Source organism: Terrapene carolina, unplaced genomic scaffold (assembly GCF_002925995.2).
Source record: "Terrapene carolina triunguis isolate 2854851 unplaced genomic scaffold, T_m_triunguis-2.0 Scaffold714, whole genome shotgun sequence".
Classification (NCBI taxonomy): domain Eukaryota; kingdom Metazoa; phylum Chordata; order Testudines; family Emydidae; genus Terrapene; species Terrapene triunguis.
In genome coordinates this window covers 6229861-6239575 of record NW_020665065.1, presented here as the reverse complement: position 1 = coordinate 6239575, position 9715 = coordinate 6229861, and positions in this window count along the sequence as shown.

Below are 9715 nucleotides of genomic sequence, written 5' to 3'. Positions count from 1 at the left end.
CACGGCCTAATGGCCAAAGTCCATGTAAGCGCCCCTGGTTGCAGGGCGTAGGACCTTACTACTGGCTCAGCGAGGGGGTCCTACCGAAACGCTGAGGCTTGCTGGGGTCAAAGTACCAGCCCGTCACCTCCCCCGGGACGCTCCCTACCGGCTGGGGAGCTGGGGTCTCCCACGGATCCCAGGGTTCTCCGTGAGTCTCTGGATCCGTCGCCTCCTCTGGTTCCTCCCGCAGTAGGGGTTCGTGCCGGCCTATAAAAGCCTCTGTTCCTGGCAGCTTCAAGATCATTGGCTGGTCCTCTGCAAGAGCTTCCCAATTAGGTCCTTCCCCTGCGGCCGCCAGCCCCGACTGAGCTGAGTTCCCTGCTTTTATACTCAGTGAGCATCTGGAGCATGCCCAGTTCGAACGGGGCAGGACTTCCTCTGTCAGAGCTACTGGTCTGATGTCGCTGGGGCCAGTGCCGGGCGGGGCTGCCCCTCACACATCTGTACCAACAAGTAATTCGTTATAAACTAAAAACCTCTCTCAATAGGTAATTATTTCATCGACCACCAAAGACACTTGTAATAAAAAGTCTCTCTTTACCTGGACACGTTCTCCACAGGTCAGTGGGGCAAGGTAAAAAGTATTATACACATTCCATTATTTGGTCACACACCAAAATTCAACCAAAGTACAAAGTCCCTAGACTCATAGCTACAGAACACTTTCGTTCATGCACTAAGGAGCATGGGGTTTTATATACAAAGAATTGTGGGAATACAAAAGATCACGAGGAGTCTGATTTATTTGCTAACAATACTGTTGCTAATTGGCTTGTGGTGAAGAGACTGGATGGGGACTCAGGAGTTCTGGATTCAGTTCCTGGCTCTACAACAGATTCCTTATATGACCATGGGCAAGTCACTTCATCTCTCTATGCCTGTTTCCAACCTATACAATGTAGATAATACTTTATTTTCATCCATCTTTGCCGGTCTTTAGGGCAGGACTATCACTGGCTTTGTCTCTCTAGAGTGCCTAGCACAATGGGGCTCTGATTTTGGCAGGGGCCTTTAATTGCTACTGTAATACAAATAAATCATAGATCTAAAACATGCTTTCCTATTACCGTATATTCCTAGACCCACAAAGGAGTTGGGTTACCCTAGACTGGCGGGACGGGAGGGAGAGTAAGTTTCTCTGATTTGGGGAATCAGAAAGCTTTTCCTCAGGGCAAACTTTCCCTGAACCAACTAAAGGACTAGCTGAAGATGTTTGATAGGCAAGTTGCTGAATAAGGGGCATTCAAACCAAGTCACTAATTCTATGTTGTGGTCCTGGGGAAATCATTCCAACTCCCATCGGTTTCCCTCCAAGTGTCACACAGCAATCTATACTGAGAGCTTGATTAGGGCCAGATGTTCACATTGCTGAAGTCAAGACTGTGTCAACACTTTCAATGTCAGTCTTGTCATATTGGATGTGTGTTAATATTTGAGCCATAGATCATCACCCAGGAAAGTGTGGCTGAGCGAGTAGGAATCTTGGCAAATTAAAAAAATAAAATCATTTGACAAATAATCCAGTTCACAAATTTTAAATCACACAAGATTAAAGCAAAAAATAGGCGAAGAATTTGATTTTTTTTTTTGCACCTATTTGTCACTCCAGAATGTCTCCACATAGAAAATCTTGACATTTTGCAAGTATTCAGTCTATTATCCGATTAGTAACTACATTTAGCACATAAGAATTGCTACCCTAGAACAGGCCAATGGTCCCTTGAGCCCAATATCTTGTCTCCAACAATGATGTGCACTAGACGTTTCAGAGGAAGATGAAAGCCTTGTTTTGGCAAAAGCCATCAGAGTTTTGTTTGATAGAGACAAATGTGGAGGTCCCTAAGAAATCTAAACATCTTTAATCATCTCAAAAAAATAGGGCTTGCTCCCCTCACCTGTTCTGGATTCAGACATATCCCCTCATCACTATATAGAGGAAATAGGGTTCTACAGTTAAAAGGTTCCAACCTCCAAATTCAGCTGCTTTTCAGCCTTTGATTACCAGCATGGGTTGGTTTGTTTGGGTCCTTTCTGTGGCAGAAACCACCCAAGTCAGACAGATGATATGATAATTGTCATTGCATTGAAATGGAAAAAGTTGAGCCATGAGCTTTCACAACCAAGTGGAGTGTGAGAAAAACCATTGTTCTTTGTCAACAATGCAAAAACAGAAGTAACCGAAACACTTTTTCTACTTTGGAACCTATATGACATTCTAGTCATGCCACTGGACAGCAAAACACATTGTCTGCTACCCAGAAGCCATTGGATGGCTATGGTCTCATTTCACAGTGTAAGGAGGTACAGGCTCACTTAAGTGCATGAGAATTAAACATGCAAATCCTGTTCTTGTCACTAGTGAAGGTAACCAAGTAGGAAATAATAGTTTCTTTTGATTACAGTAGCACGCAAAGGCCCCATCGTGTCAGGCGCTGCACATATGTGATACAGTAGGGCTCTTCCTGCCCCAGAGAGCTTACAGTCTAAGCAAATGATAAGAGACAACATGTATGAAAGAGAGGTCAAACATGGATGAAAGAAGACAGGATAAGAGTGAAATGACTGAGCTTGGAATAAGGAGTAGGAATCAGAACACACCAACTGCCTTGCCATAGCTGAGTGATGAAGAAAGGGGAGGAGACTATAGGAAATGGGGAGGAGGGTGAAGCAACAGCTGATAGGGTTGTTGGGTTTTCTTTAAATATAACACTTGCCCTTTCAGCTCATTTTGCTTTTGTATTTTTTTCTCTTCTTTCGCTTAAAATCTCAACGTGTAATTGAACATTTCAGCATAATAGCTCGAGGCACATACTTCATCAAAGGGCTCTTCCTGTTACGGGAATTACTGTACCTTGGACCCATGCACTTCAAAGACTTTGGCAGCCCTGCTTTTCAGCGTATAATACTGTCATTACCTCTTAAGCCAGAAATACCCTGCAGCAACCGTGAGCAGAATATATGTATCACGGGTGATAAAAGCACGAGTTGTCATGGCCGTAAATGGAAAATAATTTTAGATGAGTGTTAAGGTGCTCTTATGCTGTGAATAACTTCCCAGTCCATGGGAGATCATCACTGCACGTGTTAAGAGTTCCCCCGTTGTGACAGCTGACATACGGCTTTGATGGAACATGCTCTAAGTACAATGGGGGAGGAGTCCAAGAATGAGTAATGGTGAACAGCCGAGGGAGCTTCCTGTTCCCAAACGCTGTCTACAAAACACATCTCTAAATGACCCTGATGGCGGCCCCACCTTCTGGAGTCTAATGGATAAAAAGCCATCTGTGCAAGCTTGCTTAGTCTGTGTATTGGATTGGCAAAAATATTATTACGATAACTACAAAATGTAAAACTTGCAAATAGATCTATGAAATGCAGCATTCAGATTGGACAGGTTAAAAACCCAAACCTTGGGTCTATATGAAAAGAGTTAGTGGTGGGTGTCACGCTGTTGGGAGTGGCTCAAGACAGTGAGTGCCAACCTCAGGGCAGACTGTCAAAAAGCAGGGCAGAAGCCCCACACTGATTGTAATTAGATTTCACAAACCGAGTAACCAGTGTGAACGCTTGAAGCACTATAACAATCTTACCATGGAGTCACAGACAATCCCCTTGGACATTCCAGTGTATTTTGCCCTGCAGGCAAGCTGGACTATGTGACAGATGGTCACTTTACACCAAAAATCACAATCATATTCAGGTTACTCCCAGTCCCAAAGGACCAGTCACTTAATCCAGGTCAGTTATATTCAGATCTCAAACCAAAGACAACGTCTGTAGCCAATCCTGCAATAAACTAATTAGAGATTTATTAACTAAGAAAAGAAATGTGTTATTTACAAGGGTAAAGCAAGAAACATACATACACACACAAATGAGTTACAGTCTTAGATTTAAAAAGGTAATTTAAGCTTCTATAAAAAGATCTATATGTCCTTTATGGCTGACCCACTGTGACATTCCCAGGGTACAATCTGGACTGTTGGACAGCTGTGTCCCTCAATTCTCCAGCCTGAGGTGCCTTTTACACTACTTTGCTGTGAGAGCAACCACTCCTGGCCTTGCTTACACACAGCCTCTAGCATGCAAATTACTCCCAGCTGAGTTATGAGTGCTTCTAGCCAGCCACTCCTGAATTATATTGCAGAGTGACACCAGCAAATTCCCAGTCCCAGATTGTCCCCAGAAATGTGCATCTTGTACTGCCCAGCTCTTTCCTTCTGGACAAGACAAGCTCATAGCAAGTCTGTCATTTTATTAAAGAAGATGATATACACAAACACTTATCTCAAATGAAGTTTCCCAAACACTTCTATCCAAACACACTGGCTTAGATAAAATAATAAAACAAGTCTGTTAACTACAGAAAGATAGATGTAAAGTGATTATAAGTAATGAGGAATAAAAGTCAGAATTAGTTACAAAGAAAGAAAGAGTAAAACACAAACTAATACCTAATTTAACAAGCTAAGTGAATTTAAAGCAAAAGGTTTCTCTCACCATATGCTTACAGCAGTCTGGATGGATTCTTCAGCCAGCATCCTTCCCTGAGTTCAATGATCCTTCTTTTGTCTTTCAAATGTTGTTGATACCATGAGTAGAGATGAGGGGAGAGGGTGATTTTTATATCTTTTCCTCCTCTTTGAGAACAGTCTCCAGCTGGAGTTCAGGTGACAGCAAGTCTGTTTATATGGGAACCACCAGCTGTTCTATTGCCAAGATGTAAATTTCTCACACACCCTTCTTCCTGCCAAAAAATGGCTGCTTAACCAGGTGATAGTCCATTTGATTTTGTTGACACCTCGCTGAGGCATCAGTTTGTCCTTTTGTCTCCAAGAAACTGGTCTGTGCCTGCTTTTCTAAACTTGAAGCATGTCTCAGCAATGTCATACGGTAGAATCTTATAATTTTACATACAATGTTGCCACACACATTTTACCAGGACAGTAATGCTCAGCAGATTTTGAATTTTCAAACTATACATCACAAGGCATACCTTTTACAAGACTATGATAAATTGTGTAAAAAGGATGAACATGAGGGTACAGACTGTCACACCTCTTGCTTATGTTTAGGAATCTTTGCCCCTCGGAGCCCAGACAAGCATAAAGATCCTAGTTCCTCCTTGTCAGGGATTTTTATTTTCTTCACTCCAGAAGCCAAGCTGATGGGATGAGTTCATGCACAGGCCGACCTTTCCTGGAGGGAGTGAGGAATGCAGTCAACCAGGCCTCTCTCCTTTGATGCTACACAATGCCTCATTTGCCTTCAGTGGGCCATCTTGTGTGCAGGACAAGCACTTTACCTTAATTAATGCTTCTCTTCGTTTGGTGAGCTACACAATTACAGGTTTACAGTGCAAACACTCAACTTGATACCATGGGATACAGATATTATAAGTACGATTAATACATGCAGCATCCCACAAGCATTCCATAAAGTTTAAACACTAGACACATTCTTATAATGCTAATATCTATTTTAACTATACTAATCCACATGTAAGCCAGATTGGTTCAGTGAAGCCCTGGCATGAGCTGGCACCTAGTCTGCCAGCATCACAGTGGGTGTTCAGACTATTTTCACCTCTCAGCTGGCAGCGTTGTTGGAAGTTTCTGGAAAGAAGTCAAGGATTCCAAGCCACTCTCTCTAGTGATCTCTCCAGGTTAGCTTTGGGGAATATGGTCATGTGGGGGAAGCTGGCACTTCAGTGCTCTTGCTACACCTGCTTTGTGGGGAAGGAGAAGTCATCAGTCTCCAGGGCTGTCATTCCAGCACTCAATTAAACTTTACACAAAATTGTAAGATAAACCTTTACATTGCTCTTTCTCAATATAGTTGGACTCAGTCCTGAGCCCTTTGAAACCTAGCAGTATGGCAATTCCTAAATCAGTGAGAGTTTTGTAACTTCAGTGGCAGTAAGATCTGACCCATTGCTTAGTGAGCAAGCATGGTCTAGCTGATAGGGTGCTGGAGTGGGCGTTGGGAGACCTAGCATTATTCCTGGCTTTGCTACTGACCTGCTGGGTGACCTTGGGCATGTCACTGCCTGTCTCTGTTATCCAATCTGTAAGCAGGTGATAATTTACCCGCCTAGTTAAAATGTTATTGCTATATATTTATTTATATCTGACAATTTGGAGATTGGCTATGGAAATCCTGTGTACACTGGTATGACAATTTAATTTCACTCAACAGGGGCTGGAGAGTGATCCACCAAACACACCCTTTAAAGGAGTTCCCATTCTATGCAGCCCTAGCTCTGCTTGGGCAAGTTGTTTTTTTGTTTGTTGTTTTTGTTTATTATCTCATTGCTGACCATGAAGCTTGCCCCATGGTTTATTGTTTGCAGCATATGAAACCATCCGACTTAACAGGAAATGCATAGTCAGAGGGTAAGGAACTGGGCAATGCAGAATAGGCTGCTTTCAGGCACAGATTGGGGCAGAGTGGACAAAAATTCAATTTTCATCTGGTTACCTGCTGAGGCTAATTTTACACTTCTTTGATAATGATTCACTAACACTGATATTCATAAGATAGTTGCATGGCTGGGACCATGACATGGCTTTGACATGAAAGGTAATTAACAATACATCTGTTGTAGAAAGGTGACTAATACTTTGGTTTCTCTTCAGAGCAGACCCAGCTCTATGCCACTGGTCTACTGGGTGAACCTGGGCAAGTCACTTCTCCCTCTGCCTCCTTTTTTCATCTATAAAAATGGGGGATAATGATACTGACCACCTTTGGAAAATGCTTTGAGATCTACAGATGAAAGGTGCTATGGAAGAGCTAGATATTAATGTTATTATAAAAGTCTTGGAAATCCATTAGTGCTTCTGATCAGGATTTATGAACATCTGAAGTGAAATTCACACCATCCACACCATCCCATTTATTACTCCATCCCAGCTTTTAAACAGCACACTGGGAGGTCTTAATCAGTTGTGTGGGGTTATGGGACCAAAGCAAATCCTGGATCTGAGCTTTGGGAAATTCAGATCCCAATCCACACTTCATGCTGGCTCTAATATTTGCCATGGGATGAATCAAAAATCTAGTCAATCTGCAGTACTGTGAGAAGCTTGTTGCTCTGGCTATCTCTTGTTCTATGATTAGCAAAGTTGCTGGCTTATTCTTAGGGAGCATCTATACTTGATGTAAATTTACTTGATGTAAATTGAAGTTTTGTTTTGTTTTACTCAGTGTATTCTAGAGGGAAAAAAATCAGTGTAATTTTGAAAACTTGAGAATACAGGAAATGTAGTGAAATAATTGGTGTGTGCTTCAAAGGCAGAACTAACCAGTGGCAGTTACGGGCTGATAATGGAGTTAATTTTGAACAATAGACATTACATGCCATCCTTCTATATTCAGTACTACTGAGTCAGTTAGGTAACCATCAAAGAGAGAGACTAAAAGAGGTCCAATCCTCTATTAACCATTGATTCATTTACATTAGAATTCCCCACATCTCAACCTTATTAACATTCTTCTCATGTATTTCTTTTTTTAAGCTGTAAGCCACAGCTGCTCAGATCACAGATGTATTTGAAAACCTCATCCTTCAATACCTTTCTTCAGAACTCAGGAAGTGATAGAGAAGTAAAAGAGAGAGAAAAAAAAAAAAAAAAACCCTTAGCCTTGCACAAAAGGAAATGTCCCCTCCTGAATGAGCTCTCAGAATGACAAGAGCAGCTGCACCCAGCCTTTTAATGATCCTTCTATTTGAGGCAGGTGGCTTAGTAAGTTTCAAATAAAAGGATTAGAGATTTAGAGGGATAAGACCGCACCTGCACTTACAATAGGTTGGATAAAATTACCAGCGTGATCAGTCCTGTTGCTTCATGGTAGAAACTTATCTCCAGCTGGGGTCAGGAAGGAACATGCTCACCCAGGGTCAGCTTTGGGACAATTTTGGATATTAAAGGGGTTTTACATTTTTCTCTGAAATATCCAGGGCTGGCCACTAGGGGACAGGGTATCAAAGTAAATGGAGCACTGGTCAGTTCTTGGGTGGTAGGTATTGACACAGTCACAGGGCTAGCTCCATCTCTGTCCCCTTTCTGGTCTCTCTCAAAGCACCCTGTCAGGTATCAGGCCTCCTACCTTTACCTTGCCTATGGTGGAATTCTACACTTTTTCCTGTTTTAGGCTTGGGCTCCACTTGAAAGGTTATATCAACATAACTACGTTGGTCAGGGGTCTGAAAAAAGCCACACCTCTGGCTGACAGTTATGCTAACATAACCCTCATGCAGAGGCAGCTTTGTGAACAGAAGAGCACTTCCATCAACATAGATAACATTGTTCAAAGAGGTATCATTCCTGCACTGACTGAAAAAAACCCTTCTTTCAGTGTAGGCTGCATCTATGGTACGGGACTGTGCTGGCATAACTACGCCGACACAGCTATGAAGGTATAGTCTTCGCAACGTAGATATATGCTTAGACCAGCCTGGGGCTACAGTACTGAATAATGCCCATACATGACTATTGAGTCAGCATTCCACCTACTGTCTGTCAGCTACAATACTGGCATGTTGACACATTCAGCTCTTGCCAAAGCAAGCATAACTCTAGCTGGAGTCAATGGAGTTGGGCCTGCTTCCAACTGAGGTTGCGTGCATGTACAAGGGAGAGAAATGGAGTAACCAAACTGTGCAGCCCTGTCCACTATCCCTCAGGCAATTCTCATTCTTTACTTGTTTTGGAGTTTTCCTGGGAATAATAATTGGCAGAGAGTCTTTTCTGAGAAGGAAATCTGATTCTGCCCTTTTATTATGGAAAGATGCCATATAGATCTGTGTCTCAACCCTCAAGTACTCAATTGCCCCAGTCACAGAACCTGGGTGTGACAGTCTGTACCCTTATGTTCACCCCTTCTATGATTAATTTCATACAAAGTATGCCTTGTGAGGTATCATTTGAGAACTCATAATTTGCTGGCTATTATTGTCGTGGTAAAATGTGTGTGACGACACTGTGTAAAATTATAAGATTCTACTATATAAGACATGTTCCACATCTGGGGAAACAACTTCAAACCAGTTTCCCAGAGACAAAAGGCTAGTAACACCTAAGCCAGGTGTCAACATAATCAAATGGACTATCATCTGGTTAAGGAGCCATTCTTTGGCAAGAATCCTAGAACTGGAAGGGACCTCGAGAGTCTAGTCCCCTGCACTCATGGAAGGACTATTATCTAGACCATTCCTGACAGGTGTTTGTCTAGCCTGCTCTTTAAAATCTCCAATGATGGAGATTCCACAACTTCCCTAGGAAGAAGGGTGAGCATGAGAAATTTAAATCTTGGCAGTGGAACAGCTGGAGGTTCCCATGCAAAAGACTTTGTCTCCTGAACCTCAGATGGAGATGATTTTCAAAGAGGAAAACAGCTGTGAGAATAGAGGAAATCATCTCTTCTCCCTTTCTCTCTGCCCACAACATCCACAATGCCTAAAGGACAAGGAAAGGAGCATTGAACTGGGGAAGGGGTCCTGCCTGAGAGGCATCCTGTCAGTGAGACTGCAAAAGCATGTGGTGAGAGAGACATTTTGTTTTGAATTCACTTAGCCTGTTAAGTTTCAGAGTAGCAGCCGTGTTAGTCTGTATCCGCAAAAAGAACAGGAGTACTTGTGGCACCTTAGAGACTAACAAATTTATTAGAG